A 17,518-nucleotide genomic window follows, 5' to 3' on the forward strand; every position below is an offset into this window, starting at 1 on the left:
TATTCGAGGAAGGAACAAGGGAAGCAATTAGACGGGATAGTAAAATAGAATGGGAGTTAAATTAATTTTTTGCATCTGTCTTCACTATCAAGTGCTATAGGGAAATCACTCTTCCAAAGGCACTTCGCATGTGAAATTATACTATGGCCTTAACAAAATGATAGTCTCCAAGGAGGAAGTTATAAAGCAACTTAAAAACTTAAGTGTACTAAATCACTAAAACCAGATAATATTCATCTGAGGATTGTGAAGGAAATTAAGCGTGAAATAGAGAAGTTACTGGCAAAGACATGCAATGTATCATTAAAAAAAGAAATAAACCACAGGCTAAAAGTCACTGTGGTGGTCACTGGCTTTGGAAAAACCTATACTTTGTATAGTTTTAACATCATGATATCTAGGGGAATCAGTGAGTTGCACAAGTACTTCAGTATAAACCCAGTGTCTCGCTCCAATTTATAGGAGGGAGAGGAGGTTCTTTGATATGTGTATACCCAACGTGAGATTAAGAAACAACAGTTCAAATATTGGTCTGACCAGTTTATTACAGATCTTAATCAGGAAGATGGGGAAGGGGAGGATGGACACTATTACGAATTAGGGTGATGGGGAAGGGAAGAAGGGCGATAGAAAAGATAGGAAAGAAGAAGCAAGGAGTCATTGTAGGGAGCAAGAGGGAGATAGTCACCACCATGGATCCAGTGTGGCTTGTAGTTCAGTCATTGATCTTCAGTAGTGGTGGGTCATTAGGCATTGTTGTTCCATTGACAATGACGACAACTTTTCAATGGTAGTACAAACTTGTTTATAAGTCCAAAGTGGTAGAGTCAGCTCTCCTTAGAGTGGCAGCTTCTGGCTCTAGGATCTCAGCAGAAACTCCTTTGTTCCCATCTTCCAAGCCTTGCCAGCAGATAAGAGGGAGCAGGGATGCTCACGTGCATCCTGTTTTTCACAGAACACAATGGTATCATTCCTCAATTTTCCCATAACAAGCTGGAGCTATTTAGTCAGATATTCCTCCAGTAAACACTCCTGCGTACTCTCTTCTGGAGGTAAGCAGCTCTGGAGGAAGGTGCTTTCAAATGTCCACAAAGTGATGGTGATTATCACATGGTAGCACTCACCACTTGCCTCCTCAATAAATTGGTTAGAGTCTTATCACAAGAAATACCTCAGGAAGCAAACTTTGAATCGGAAAACAAAGAAAGATTCTCACACCCAGGCATGTTACCCAAGACAGACAAGTTATCCAGGAAAGGCAGACTATAGACTGAGATGATGCATAGCTGAAGGACGAGAAAAAAATGTTTTCTTCTAATTGAATTATGAATTCCTTAGATTAAATTAGTTCTTAGAAACATGTATTACATAACATACCGTTTGATTAAACTCATCTTAGTGTAGAGATACTAAACAGATCATGCAAAGAATCAGAAAATCATCCAATAAGAAATAAACCCTCTGAGAAAAACGTTTATCTATCGTATTAGAATAACAATAACAAAAAAAAAAATCAAACAAGAAACAAAACAACACACACACACACACACACACAAATACAAGGCAGAAAAACCTATATGACTACCCTCAAGCTTATTTGAAATAAATTACTAGTTAAGAATTCAAATCTACCGATCTACAGTTGAATGTGAATAGAGATGAATCAGGTTTTGGACAGTTTGCTAGCTAAAGAAAAATGTATTTCTATTGTATTCTATGTATTCAAAAGCTCAGGCTGTATTTTGTACATGATTTTAACTGTTCTTTTTTTTTTTTTTTTTTTTTTTTTTTTTCCCCTGTCTTATTCTCAAAATCCACTTTTCATGGAGATCCACTTTTCCATGGAGATCCAAGCACGGAGCAGATTGCATGTAGAGGATGTACAGTCTCCATCATTGCTTTTCAAGACCCAACAGTATTTTCAAGACCCCGAGCAAGCTGGTTTGACCCTAGAGCTGACCCTGCTTTGAGCAATACCTTCTGAGGTCCTGTCCAAGCTATGATCCAATCATATGCTTATATTAAAACTTATTATTATTTTTTAATTTTTTACATTCATATCTTCACAGAATCACAGAATCACAGAATTGTAGGGGTTGGAAGGGACCTCTAGAGATCATCGAGATCAACCCCCCTGCCAAAGCAGGTTCCCTACACCAGGTCGCACAGGTAGGCGTCCAGGCGAGACTTGAATATCTCCAGAGAAGGAGACTCCACAACCTCCCTGGGCAGCCTGTTCCAGTGCTCCGTCACCCTCACCGTGAAGAAGTTCTTACTCACATTCGTGTGAAACTTCCTGTGCTGCAGCTTATGTCCGTTTCCCCTTGTCCTGTCTCCATGTACCACTGAAAAGAGACTGGCCTCACCACTATGGCTGCCACACCTCAGATATTTATAAACCTGGATCAGGTCCCCTCTCAGTCTTCTTTTCTCAAGGCTAAACAGACCCAGTTCACTTAGCCTTTCTTCATAGGGGAGATGCTCCAGGCCCTTCACCATCTTTGTGGCCCTCCGCTGGACTCTTTCCAAGAGATCCCTGTCTTTTTTGAACTGGGGAGCCCAGAACTGGACACAGTACTCCAGATGAGGCCTTACCAGGGCAGAGTAGAGGGGGAGGATCACCTCCCTCGACCTGCTGGACACGCTCTTCTTAATGCACCCATTGGCCTTTTTGGCCACGAGGGCACACTGCTGGCTCATGGCCAACCTGTCGTCCACCAGGACGCCCAGGTCCCTCTCTGCAGAGCTCCTCTCCAGCAGCTCATCCCCCAGCCTGTATTGGTGCATGCAATTATTCCTCCCTAGGTGTAAGACCCTACACTTGCTTGTGTTGAACCTCATCCGGTTTCTTACTGCCCAGCTCTCCAGCCTGTCCAGGTCTCGCTGAATGGCAGCACAGCTTTCAGGCATGTCAGCCAATCCTCCCAACTTCGTATCATCAGCAAACTTGCTGAGGGTGGCCACTATCCCCTCATCAAGGTCATTGATGAAGATGTTGAACAAGACCGGACCCAGCACAGAGCCCTGGGGGACACCACTGGTTACAGGTCTCCAGCCAGACTCATCCACCATCTCATGATCACTACAACCCAAACTGCCCCCAACCTTTATCTTCACGTTTTCATCAAGATTATTTATAGAAGTGTGTTCACATTCACAGTGGTTGTTAGTGAGTCATTTCTGGTGTTAAATTTTACTAATAAAATGAGAAGTTGTCCAGCCTGGAAATTACATTGAAACAGTAAATGCTTGTGGGAAAATAAATGCATGTTAGAAGTACATAGCATGGCTACTCAGATTTCTCTCTTCCATTTTCAGGAAAACAAAAATAAAATGTTTCTGATTTGTGAAATTTCAAGATATTTTTCTACTCAGATCAGCATTATTAATAATTCAGATTTATGACATCATGTTTTTCTGTTATATTCTTTTTCTTTATCTAGAAGAGCAGTTGTTTTTTTTTTTTAACTTATTTGTGAGAGACATTATAGCGTAATGCTGTCTGACTACTTTTTGTTGTTGTTACTGTTTTAGATGAATGCTCAATTAGAAGTCACAGAAAAAAATCTGAGTTTTCCAAGAAACACATTTTGGCATGAATTAAAGTGCATTGGTTAAACAGATATGTTAGAATTGTCAAAATGAAATCTGAAGAGCCTTTTATAAAAGAGTTGTTCAAATTGTACCACTCGTTCTGACAGTGCAAAAATATGCCCTCTAATGTGAAAGTTGTTGTATAACATTCTTGATGTAATAATATAAGAAGATACTATAAATGGGTCCAGATATTTAAAAATCTGTATTTCCTTTTATTTTTTCCTTAGCTTTTCTGTATAATTAGTAATTATCTCTTTAGCAACCACATTGGGTACTTTCGACTTTCAAGAGCAGTTTATTTCAACTGCTCTTTAAATAATCTTTTCTAAATAATTATTTTATACAGAAGAATACATAATAGGTATACAAAGGACTTGATTTTGTTTCCTCCATTTTGAAAATTCATTTTCATAAGCTCAAAGGAAATTCAAAAGATTACCAAAATCAATACAGAATTAGTTCCATTCACTTTTCCATTATTTGAAGTGTTCATATTTGCAGTAGATTAGACAATCAAGGCAAGATCTTACAGTTTAATGCTTTGGTTTCTCAAAGAATAAAATATCCATGGAGAGGGTTTGGTTTTTTTTTAATTAATTTTTCCGCCCCTGGGATTATTTCTTAGTGCTATAGCATATACTTCTATTCTGTAATTTGATTAACCACCTTCTTTTAAAAAGAAAATTTTGCGTGTGCACCATAAGGAGATAATGTTATTAAGTCAATTTTATAGTCCTCCCCCACAGCCAAATAAACCCTATTGAAAAGATTCTTAGCTTCTGGTGATCTGTATCTTAGAGATCTGTCCCGTAGTGATAGTTGCCATGCTGTAAAATCTAATTCACAGATATTTAGGGGGTATAAGATATGTGCCTTGGGAAAGGGATTGACATGTTTTTCTTTTATTTTCCCTCCTTTGTTTTGTAGGCAGAGAGGTTTCATTCATTCATTTTGAATCATTTTGTTTTTCTGTTGGTTGGTTTTTTGGGGAATGGATTTTTAAACAAAGTGGTATCTAGAAATACATAAATTTAGAAGTTTCCTATCTCCTTTTCTCTTTCTTTCCTTTCTGGTGTGTTCACAATGCAACAGATGTTTTGCATAATCATACCAAAAAGAATAAATGTATGAAAAAACCTAAAACTTAGCTTTTGTACTTTTTTTTTTTTTCCCCCCAGTAGGCATTCTACTTGCTTTCATGAGACTCTAGTTAAAACTGAGCCCTTTTCAGCATCATACATCTTTTTTTTGGTTGATGCTCCTAGCAGAGTAATGGATAGCTATGCTCTTCAAAGCCTCCCTTCAGCTGGTATTTAAAATAGAAGTAATTCCCATTTATGGCAACCACCACTGACAACCATGTGGAAATGCATTAGAGACACTCTTGTTATTAGGCAAAAAGAGAATGTTTCTGCTAATACTTTTCTGCTGGAGCACAGAAGACTGTTAGCGTCTTCGTAGTAAATGCAGAAAGCAGTTTCTTATCAGCATTCTTTGTGTAACAAAATAGGAAACAAAGCATTGGGAAGAGTTGGGTTTCAGCTACAAAAGCTGGGGGGATAACATTAGAATAGTTGCTAAGAAGTTTGCAGTGTAAGAAAATATATCATTTTAGATGTATATATTTATGAATTATAGTGAGTATGTTTAGCCTGTTCATCACACATGAGAAACATATTATGGAACAACCCTAAATGCAGATGGTAGAAAACCCCACTACACTGATGCATTAAATATGATTTTATCTTCATATAAAAATCGGAAGAGTAATATAATTACAGAAACAAGTAATTAAATTAGCATATAAATGATCAGAAGGATATGTAGATATTACGCAAGGATTTTTTTTTAATTATTTTGGTTCGGTATAGTTGTGGTGTAACACTTTTAGTCCTTGTATTCTCAAGGCTTGTTTTTGTTTATTAGGACAATGAGCGTTTGCATTACTGTAAATGGACCAGTAAATTACTTTTTGTTTTATTTATTTATTTATTTTTGAAATATTAAGAAACATAAAGTAATTTTTGAGCTTCATATGTCTGATTTATTCCTTTTTACACTGGAAGATGTGAAAGAAAAGATAACAATTAATAAGAAATTGATTCTTGACAATTATCATCTCTTCAGTGGTTATCCTTTCAGCTATTGTCAATGTATGTTTAAGGGAAATTTAATAAAAGTTCAGGGTAGAAAGACTTAAAATTCTTCACAATAGAAATGGTCATTCGTTTTATTATGTTCATATGGGATTGGTTTTCAAGTATAAATTATCTTAAATCTAGTATTCTATTTATCTGTGGTCAGATCAAATGTTTAATCCAGTATGGGCTTCTTTCCTTTTCTTTCTTTTTTTTTTTTTTTTTTGTTCTTTTTTTCTTTTTAAATAAATCAGTTGTTTTCTTCTTTCTGCCTGAGGATTTTCTCACTTTTTCATTTTCAACGTTTAGTTGAACAAAAATCAATTGTATTCAGCCAGCATCTACAAGTATGTCATGGTATATTTTGCCATAGCCAGAGTTCTTTAAGCAGTGGGGCATAGCCTGTATTAATAAGAGTTGACACAAACTGCAGGTTCTCACTCGTTTTATACTCTGATGAAAGCTATTATGTAACTTCCTACATCAGCAGTTCTCAATGGATCATAACAACTATATTTTGATTCCAATGACAACAACTGCAAGGATAACAGTGATTGCTGGTTTATCAGTAACATGGAGTTAGTGTAAGTGGGTTCTTTCTTATTTCTAAATTTAGTAGGCAATAAAACAACTTCACAAGGACCAAGAGATGGTAAAAATAACATAAAGATGTAGCTTATACTAAGATGAAGTTCAACATAAAAAGTAAGGCTCTGACCTCAGAAAAGAGAACCTGGAGATACTATCTCACTTAAGACTTCTGTAGCTTGACAGGCAAAAAAAAAAAAGTCTATGTTGTCCACCTATAACTACCATTTTTTGCACAGCACCAACTATAATTTTTTCTAAGTAGTCATTTTAATCTGCTCTGCATATTCACAGGGTGGTCTTACAAAGTTTGCTACCTACAGAGATTCTTCTCTGCTCTCATGAGACCCCATCTGGGGTATTGCATCTAGTTCTGGACAGCCCAGCACAAGAAGGACATGGAGCTGTTGGAGCAGGTCTGGAGGAGGGCCACGGAGATGGTCAGAGAGCTGGAGCACCTCCCCTATGGGGATAAGTTGAGAGAGTTGGGGCTCTTCAGCCTGGAGAAGTGAAGGCTCTGACGAGACCTTATAGTGGCCTTTCAGTACCTAAAGAGGGCCTACAGGAAAGCTGTAGGGAGGGACTTTTTATAAGGGAAGGTAGTGGCATAATGAGGGTAAATGGGTTTAAATTGAAAGAGGGTAGATTTAGACTAGATGTTAAGAAGAAATGCTTTTCTGTGACGGTGGTGAGACTCTGGAACAGGTTGCCCAATGAGGTTGTGAATGCTCCCTCTGTGGAAGCATTCAAGGCCTCGCTGGGTGGATTTTGAGCAAATTGGTCTAGAGGGAGGGGCCTCTGTCTTTAGCAGGGAGGTTGAAACTAGATGATCTTAAAGATCCCTTCTAACCCAAACCACTCTGTGATTCTATGATTCTATGATATTTTATTTCCCACTCTTTTATTTAGCATGCAATATGCACACAAATTTTCACAATAGTTATTTTAATTCATAGAATCATAGAATCATAGAATTACCAAGGTTGGAAAAGACCCACAGGATCATTTAGTCCAACCATCCACCTATCACCAATAGTTCTCACTAAACAATGTCCCTCAACACAACGTCCAAACTTTCCTTGAACACCTCCAGGGTTGGTGATTCCACCACCTCCCTGGGCAGCCCTTTCTAGCCCATTCTATTCATTCCTGGTCAGACCTCTCTTTCAGAGAAGTAGTATTTCCTAACGTCCAGCCTAAATCTCCCCTGGAGCAGCTTGAAGCCATTCCCTCTATCACTAGTAACACTAGAGAAGAGGCTGACCCCCAGCTCATTACCCTTCAGGTAGTTTCAGAGAGCAATAAGGTCTCCCCTGAGCCTCCTCTTTTCCAGACTGAACAATCCCAGATCTTTTAGCTGCTCCTCATAAGGCCTGTGCTCCAGACCCCTCACTTAATATTGTTTTGAAACAAAATTTATGATTGAAGAAACTGTGTGATGGCAGTATGTAATCTGTGTAATCCCAAAAACCCGAGTTTTCCTTCTGGTCTTGGATTATTGTCTTTCAACATAACTAATTGCATTCGTTAAGAAATTTAAATGTAAGTAAAGCAATAGTTGACAGCATTAACAGACCAATCAAAAAGTAAATTGAAATTGTGATTAGAAATAATTGGCTGAGGTAATAAATAGGATTTTTTTATACATCTTTTTTCCTAAAATGAGTCGTTATTGGTCTTGTTAACTGTTTAGAATAGTTTTACTAAATAATCTTTTAGTGAAAAATCCAACATTGTATTGTCCTATTTAAATGATTGTACTTTCTTGTCATTAGAGGCACTGTTACAACAAAACATTATTAGTAAAATGTTGTTAGTAGAAGTGGAGAACCATAAATTTAAAAAATAATGTAGTCTTGCCTTAAAATAAATGTATAGGTTTTGGATTTTTTGTTCACTAACAGCCTATAGCCTGTATCTTTTGCAAGGGTGTCTTTTACTTGCTGTTGTACATCTCATAGGAGATGAAAAATTATAATAATCAGAAAAGCATGAAATACAGATGTGTATTATTACTAAATGTCAGTAAAAAGATTAAGAAGCAACACTGGTATTTTTGTATAATATTTGGAAATCATGACCAAAATGCTACTCACGTAAATCAGAATTGAATCAGGCTCTTAGTCTTAATGTTACCATTGCACAATTGTCACTTGTTTCAGCTCAGACTGAGGTTTTCCAAAGGAGATGGTCACTTACTCACTACATTATACCAAATTGTGTAACAGTATCATAGTCAATTCTGAGATGAAGGAGTGATGCGTGTGCTGGTACTGGAAATAAAACAAGTATCTGTTTCATGAAGGTTCTTTTGAAGCACCTGTTTCTGAATCCCTAAAGTGATGGGAAAATGTGGATAATGATTTTATTTATCAGCTGCTATCCAGTTGCGTTTGTTCTGAAGATAATGAACTTTTAAGGGACTTCTGGAACTATATGGCACAGCTATGAAGCACATATTAAAAAAGAATATGGAAAAATGTCTTACTTCTTTTGGTACTTGTTTTCAATTAGATCACCTCCCACACATCTTATTTTATTTGAAAATGTTTCCTTTTCTTTGAAAATTATTCTCATTTTCAAAATGAATGTACTTTGATAGAAGGTAGTCATCATTTGCAAGTAACTAAGCTGACAAAAATTAGGTAAATACAAACAACAACAAAAATTGTTGGTTTTGTTCTCAGGCAGATGGAAACTTTCTCCATGGGTTATAAAATCCTACTTCACTTGTTTATAAACAGATGATGTTCCTCAGCTGCCCCAATTCATACTGTAAGCCCTAGTAATGAAGACTGATGAAACTGAACTTTCCAGCAAGACCTCTGTAGCCTGATTACAACTTGTAGCTATTCCTGGATGTGTATGTAGCTTGCTCTGAAAGTAATGCCTCTTATTTATTTCTATGGAAACTGTAACAGATACAAAGAGCGCAGTAACATTATTTGACGGACCAATTTTTCAGGTACAAAACACTATTTTACAACACAGTCAGCATTATTAGCTATGCATTTTGTAAGAGTGATGAACAACAGCCTGTGGGCCACATTCGTAAAAATCTGCACTAGTGGAGACTATCCACTGTTGCTGTCACAGCTGCTGAAATACACCACTCACTGCCTCACTGTGTGACATCCACTGGTTAGTCTTCATAATGGTTCAGCAAGCATCAATGAATATCAGTGAGTACAACTTTTTCTGCATGGAGGAATTCAATGATGCTCCTTTGCTTCATACACATTTCCATGTCAGATGCCACCCTGTCAGACTGACCCTCTGCTGCCATCTGTCATGTGGCAACAACATGAAATGGAATATTGGTGGGAAAGTTCAACCTCTACTGCCATACCACTATCAATGTCTGACTCTGATGTTGTGGGCCAACATATTAAAATAAGAGGCATTCCTTTTGGAGCAGCTCTCATACAATGAGAGTCACAGCAGTTCCATGAAAATGAATCCAAGGGATTATACTGAAGCTTTCCTGTCTTTGACTTGTTTGTAAGCAGTGTCCAATGTTATCTCTTCTACATGCCATAATGGTCCTTTCAAGCCTTTTCACTGAAGTGTTTTACTTCCAGAAGCGTAGGGAGATATGCATGCTTATTTTACCTTTTTCTATCCCTAAAGCAGAATAACTGTTGGGTTTAACCTATTCCAGTTATTTTAATTCGGACAAAAAAATACTCAATTTCCAGTAAATTTATTGACTGATTGATTTGTAGTAGAGAATATTCTGAATCAAGGCCATCCCATATTAGCTAACAATTTCTTTGGTTGAAAAACAAGTGTTTCAGAAAGGAGATGTTTTAATTTAAGTTTTTTTGCTTTTACTGAATGTTGTTCATGTCTAAAACATAAATACAAAGTTGATGCAAACTGGTGCTTGACTTGCTTTAAGGAATCTTTAATGTCATAGAATCATAGAATCATAGAATGGCCTGGGTTGAAAAGAACCACAATGATCATCCAGTTTCAACCCCCCTGCTATGTACAGGGTCACCAACCACTAGACCAAGCTGCTCAGAGCCACATCCAGCCTGGCCTTGAATGCTTCCAGGGATGGGCATCCACAACTTCTTTGGGCAACCTGTTCCAGTGCGTCACTACCCTCTGTAAAAAACTTCCTCCTAACCTAAACCTCCCCATCTCAGTTTAAAACCATTCCTCCTAGTCCTATCACTATCCACCCTCGTAAGCAGCCATTTCCCTTCCTGTCTATATGCTCCCTTCAAGTATTAGGAGGTCTCACTGAAGCCTTGTCTTCTCCAAACTAAACAAGCCCAGTTCCCTCAACCTTTCCTCATAGGAGAGGTGCTCCAGCCCTCTGATCATCTTAGTGGCCCTCCTCTGGACCCACTCCAAGAGGTCCACATCTTTCCTGTACTGGAGACCCCAGGCCTGAAAACAGTATTCCAGATGGAGCCTCACAAGAACTGAGTAAAGGGGGACAATCAGGGTGGGAAAAATATAATGACCAACAACACAAAAGCTCAGTTCAATCATAGAATCATATAATCATAGAAAGGATTGAGTTGGAAGGGACCTTTAAGATCATCTACATCCAACCCCCTGCTATGGGCAGGGACACCTCCCTCTAGATCAGGTTGCCCAAAGCCCCATCCAGCCTCACCTTGAATGCTTCCATGGAGGAGGCATTCACAACCTCACTGGGCAACCTGTTCCAGTGTTTTACCACTCTCATAGTAAAGAATTTCTTCCTAATATCTAGTCTATCTGTTTAGATAAACTGTCTCCTACACATCCCCAGATTTGTCTTTATAGTCCACTAACAATGTATTGTAGGTATCCCTCATAACACTCCATAGTCATCGAAATTCTCCAGATGTCTGGGAAACCTTTGATGTTTTTCTTACAATATATACATTATCAAGGTTATGGGAAAGCCTCTTAGGTTATCAAGCTGACAAAGGGATTATAAAATAATATGGTATATATATTATATAAAGTAATATGGTATAATACTGTTATGCAGAATCTTTAAAAACCGTTTTTAATGAATATATTTATAATGAATATAAAAAGAATAAAAACATTAAAATAATGATTTTTTCTTTTCTTTTCTAACTTTCCCTCTTTCATTTCCTATATTCTTATTCTTCTCTTTTATTTGATGTTTTTCCCATGGAAGAAACAGAAAAGGCTCCTTTAGATAGCTGAGAATATCTAAAAATACCAGTATTAAGTCCCTTAAAATTATGATTTTTTAAAATTTACATTTGCTTAATTTCTGGTTGTTTTTTTTTTTTTTTTTTGTGTGTGTGTGTGTGTGTTATTTTACCCTTGAATCTGAAATAATATTTTAAACAGATCTTATGGAAGGCAGTTAGAATTAATCACTCAACTTCCTCACAGTATTTCATGTTTACAAGTATAACAGAAAGAGCAGAACAATTGACATTTATATTTTCCTTGAAAAATTGTGTTATCGTATGAAATCATTGAGGTTGTTGTATTAGTTACCATCTGTGACAAAACTTAAGAAGTATAGTGCCCAGAATAGCAAGCTGTATATACAAAATATAAGGTAATTTTTTCAAAGATTACAAACACAATGAACAAACCTGCATTTATTTCTTGTCTTGTTTTTAGCTATTTTTCTTCTTGCTATCTACATGCAATTTGTTTGTGTATAACACAGTATTATAACAAACCAAAACACAGAACAACTATAAAAATACAGATCAATATATAGAGAGAGCAAATTTCATTGTTATTGAGCTCAAAAAATCATATAAGCATAGCATATTTTGAATTTGAAGGGGTCCACAAAGATCATTGTATCCAACACCTGGCTCCACTCAGGACTACCCAAAAATCAGACCGTATATCTGAGAGCATTGTCCAGACACGTCTTGAACTCCAGCACCAGCAGCTTTGGGCTATGCCTACTGACTGCTCCATGCCCACACCCCTCTGGTGAAGAATCTTGTCCTAAGCCTCAACCTGACTCTCCTCTGACACATCTCCATTGGGCCTACATCTCCATTGCTTTATCCTTGGGCCCTGTTGCTGTCAGCAGAGTGCAGAGCTCAATGCTGCCCGTCCACTCCCTCATGAGAAAGCCGTGGGCCATGATAAGGTCTCCCCTCAGCCTCCTTTTCTCTGGTCTGATCAAATCAAGGGACTTCAGCTACCTCACATACACCTTGCCTTCTAGACCCTTCACCATCTTTGTAGCCCTTCTTTGGACACTCTCTTAATAGTTTTGAAAAGAAATACTATTATTTTTAGTGTATAAAAGAATGCCATTATTTGAGTATAAAGCATTCAAGTGCACATTTAAAAGATAGGGAAAAAAGAAAAAAAAAAAAAGCAATGGCAGCACAGTTCTTTAAAAATTATATATTTTTCCAATAATCTGTTGCTATTCAGTAATCTCTCTCAAAAGGAAAACCAGGCTTCACAATGTGCTGGGAATATCATCCTATGCCATTGTAATTGATCAACTTTTTTTCCTCCTTGATGAGTTTAAAAGTTTGCTAATGTTAATTATTTAAAATTCTGAATGCAGAGAAATATTATTATCCTTTGTTGTTATATTAAGTGTGCAGAACTGATGACAGTAGAAGTAATTGGAAAATCTGAGGCTTGAAAAGGTTAAGTGGCTTTTCTGAGGTAACAATCAGGATTTTTTGACCTCTTGACTTGAGAGTCCATATTTAGTTCCTTCTCTAGCTTAATCTAATTAGTAGATTTGTTGCCTGTTCAGCTCAAAAGAATAATTATTTTCATCTGCTGGCTTCTATCATGTAGAAGCTGAACCTGTCATCCACGCTTTGTGAGAAGACATAAGGTTAGAAACAGGTTTCCTTTTACAGTATCCAGAGTTTAAGGGAATAATTCTGCTTCCCCAAAGAAAGATGAAACAGACTGACAGGCTTACATTTTACTCTGCTTGACCTAGACTTGTGCCTCTGCCTCCACATGGTGTTCAGAAAGTGTCCTCAGTATCTGGGTGTTTTTTCTCTCCCTTTTGATCAGCTATAGCTATGAACATTAAAATAAACTGCTTTCTATTGGCCCTAAAATAAATATGCCATAGCAGTTGGCAGATCTTTGCTTTAAATATACTGCCATGAGAAACTGTCAAAACATTGCACTTCAGTTAATTATGTATTAAATCCATCCATAGTTGTAGGGTAGTTCTAGGAATGTATTTACTCCACATTATTTGAACTGTAGCTTTTTTTTGTTTGTTTTGTTTTGTTTGTTTGTTTGTTTTGTTTTTCCAAACACTGTCAAGAGATTAAAATCTGATAGAGGGAAACTTGCTGTTAGTAAGGACCATAGAAATGCTTTGTTGCACTACGGTTGCCAAATTATTTTCAAGTCATGTTCTTGTCTCCAGTATAGTTTATTAAAAGCAATCCACTGGTAACTTGTTTCTTTCTGACTGAGGATACTGCAGCACTAGAGCAACATAATGAAGACAAGTGTGTAAAGGCAATGAGCTGAATACACCTGTGAAACAACCTCTGCTTTTATAGAGGAATCAAACCATTTTAAGAGAGAATGAAATGGTTGTATGAAAAGTCCTAGTAAAAATATGTAGGTGTTGCAGTCATTAATGTGCAAAAAATGCTAAAATTACCTTTATTAAGTACTAGTAATTTGCATGTTCACAACACAAAAGAGGAATTTTCACTCTTAAAAGAGAAAGAAAAAACAACATAATGTATAGCAGGTCTAACAAAGGTTATAATTTCAACAGAGACCTGTGTAGCCACCATCTGAGGAGAGTCGCTGGAAGAAGCTGCCTGTGCCACTGCATTCAGTGCTAAATGGCTAAGGTAACTGCAGCATCTAAGAGTAGCAATTACGCTGTGCTTTCGCAAAGCAGAATTGCATCACAATACTGGTATTTTCCAATGTTTAGCAAAGGGTAGCATAGCAATTTTGTGGATTTGATGTTTGTATGTAGTCACTTTCAGAAGTTAGTTTTAAATAATGGATACCCAACTGACTGATCATTACTAACTTACTACTTAAGCAGATTGCTTAATCAGTGGTTTCCTTTATCTTATTTTTCATGTGCAACAGTTGCTTTGAATGGCACAGCATAATGAATATTCAAGCACTTCAGTGGTTTTGTTTTGTTTCACAATAACCACAGATTATCACACAGGGGAGAGGAAAGCATGATAAAATATCATGACAAAAAATGAACAATTAATGTCAGTGAAACTCAGCATTGCTTTGTGATTATATAAAATGCTCCAGATTTTTCCATATTCTGTAAGCTACGTAGCATTCTAAATGATTCGATACAGCGCTGTTGTGACTCTAGGATGAATTCAACACAGGGCAAAGCTTGAGATGCATATATGACTGAGATAGTAGCACTGCAGCTTGATTTATTTCATGACTTTGAGGCACAAAGGGATTTCTCCCAAAATTTGGAAATGACTGGTTGCCTGCTGGCTTCTAAAGCCATTACAAATGAGCTTAAATACAGCATAAACATTATGAATGCTATAGTTTTGACTGAGACCAGCAGAACAAGAAAGGCTGGAAGAAGAAACTTTCCATATCCATACTACAGATGTCCATGTAGTTTTTCATTGTTTGAAAAAAAACTTCATATTCATTCAAAGTAATGTGATACACTGACGTATTACATTCTCAATCATACTGAAACAAAATCATGGCTAATAATTCCCTGTATTTCAACTACAACTTTGATTTCTTCCATAAATAAATTATTAGAACTATCGATATATGGGGAAAAATACTTTGCACTATGCTTGGTTCTAAAGCCTGAAGGAAGAAATCTTTTTGTAAAAATCTTTTTCACAGATGTTTCAGAATTAGATAGTATTTAAAAATTTACTATCCCAATTATTGAGAAAAAATTCAGTTGTCTTATTTCAGAATTAGTCTGACTTCTTTCATCACATGTAGAAGCCATTTGTTCTAAAGAGCTAATAATGTTTGCAATTAGGGGAAAATTTTAAAAATTGAAATTGTACTTATGAGACTTAGATATGAGTGAAGCAACCTTGTGTATATATTCTGAAATAGGATATACACGAGACATGGTTTAAAGTAACAAACATAATCATTATTTGGAATCATATATGTAAACATTAAGACCTGACCAGATTAAATTAATAAAACATTATTTTTAAGTTGTATTCCTCCAACTTGCAGTGCTAAATGCTTTAGTATTTTACTGTTTAAAAGTCAGTTGTATGTCAGCAACTCCTATTAGAAAGACTTGTAGTGGCTTCAAATATTAATCATAAAAGACAGTTAATATGTCAGATTTTTTCTCCATTAAAATAAGCACCTTTTATCATTGCGATTGCACAACAATTTATGCAAAGAAATGAAAAACTGACATTATTTGTGTGTACGTAACAACATAAAGGGGGTATTTTTTTTTATGAAAGATAATATTGATGGATTTGACCTTTCAAGAAAAATTCAAATGGATCAAAGAATCATTGTTGATATTTTTCTCGCAACACGCGCTGACTGTGTAGTGGAAGTCTGGTACAAATGTCTCTGTTTAAAAACAAATGTCTTAACAGTAATGAGCTCTATTGCTGTTGACAGCAGGCACTTAGATGAAATTTGAACATACAATTGTGTGTGTTTGTAAATGTCTGCTTTCATTTATTTGCTGACCTGCATTTAGTGCATTTGCTGTACATAGAGACTGTATAAGTAGATAACTTTTGCAATGGTTATAAGCAATGAGAAGCAGTGCTGTTTCATGTTAGATCAATGGAAAATACAAATCTTCATTTTCCTTTAATGATTTATCATTAATCATTAAGATATCTTTGCAGACATATTTCTATCAGATATCTAAGTGTCAAGTATCTAATCTGGAATCTGAAAAGTTGGATCTCAGACTCATCTGAGGCTCAAAGATTTCATCGACCTGTCTATAACTTATTGAAGAATTTCTATTCATTATTCTTACTCAATGAATATCTTTCTCTCTTTGTTGCTTTCCATTTTGATTATCTTCGTATCCTTCTTTTATCTATCAAGTGATTGGATATATTCAATAATCCTTAAAAAAACTTTATTTCAACAGCTTAGAGTCAATAGAAAATCACATAATTAAAGACAATATTCAGTCACTCTCCAGTAAACACCAGATTTCTTACAACAATGACTCAGATAGAAGATGGCCTATAGACTGTGGAAAAAGGGCCTGGCCACAGCATGAAAGGATATACCAAGAAAGGCTGAGACCCACTTAGAATTAAATCTGACAAGAGATATCAAGATGACAACAAGAAGGGCTTCTTTAAGTGCATCACTAGCAAAAGGAAAACCAGGGGAAAATGTGGGTCTGCTATTGAATGATGTAGGTGGCCTTGTCTCTGAGAAGACAGAGTTACTGAGCACCCTCTTTGCTTCAGTTTTACTGCAAAGACTGCCCTTCAGGAACCCCAAACCCTGAAAGAGGGAGTATGGAGAAAGGAAGACTTCTCTTTGGACAAGAAGGACCTGGTCAGAGATAGTCTAGGCAAATTCTACATAGACAAATCTGTGGACCCCAATGGGATGTATCCACGAGTTCTGAGGGAGTCATCAAAAGTGATTGTCAAGCCACCCTCTATCATCTTTGAAAAGTCAAGGAGAATGAGGTAGGTATCCAAGGCCTGGAAAAAATCTTGTGTCACTCCAGTTTTCAGAAAGTTTAAGGTGGGCAGGTATAGAGACATACTTGGTTAGTGGAGGACATGACTACATGAGCCTAGGCTAAGGCTTACATGCTGTGGTGTGTTACACTGACAACAGTCAGTCACAGCCCTTGGCAGTGTCAGCAAGAACAGGGAGACGTATAAGCAGAAAAAGAGCTGCATTAGCAAAAGAGCAGAAAGTTACAATTTAGGATGAGGTAAGAAGTTGCTTATTGCCAACGAATCAGAGTAGAAACTTAGGTGCATGATTTCCTCATGCCATCCACATACTAACCAATCGATTATGGAGGCATTACACGTGATTCATGCCTGCATCCAATCAGAAGCATGCTTCGTATTATTTAAGATTTGTATTTTTTCCAATAAACTGTCTCTGAGCATCCATATGTTCTCTGGCCAAATTGTCTCAGTGCTTCATCAGCCTCCAATAAAAATCTACTCTCTTTTAGTTTAAAGCCATTATTCCTTTCTTTATAAAAATCAGAAAATCTGGAGAGGAATCTCCAG

At 36.7% G+C, this 17,518-nt stretch overlaps 1 long non-coding RNA gene across 4 annotated transcripts in view; it reads left to right on the forward strand.

Moving 5' to 3' along the window:
- The window catches only part of LOC146545070 (uncharacterized), a 109,761-nt gene extending 101,666 nt beyond the window's left edge, over positions 1 to 8,095 (forward strand). For all 4 annotated transcript variants that reach the window (XR_014881554.1, XR_014881555.1, XR_014881556.1 and 1 more), the window contains one exon: positions 1,830 to 8,095. This is a non-coding gene — a long non-coding RNA (uncharacterized LOC146545070). The remainder of the gene's footprint in view (positions 1 to 1,829) is intronic.
- The last annotated feature ends 9,423 nt before the right edge of the window (positions 8,096 to 17,518 follow it).

The sequence above is a fragment of the Meleagris gallopavo genome, chromosome 2, assembly GCF_905368555.1.
Source record: "Meleagris gallopavo chromosome 2, MGAL_WU_HG_1.1, whole genome shotgun sequence".
Taxonomy (NCBI): domain Eukaryota; kingdom Metazoa; phylum Chordata; class Aves; order Galliformes; family Phasianidae; genus Meleagris; species Meleagris gallopavo.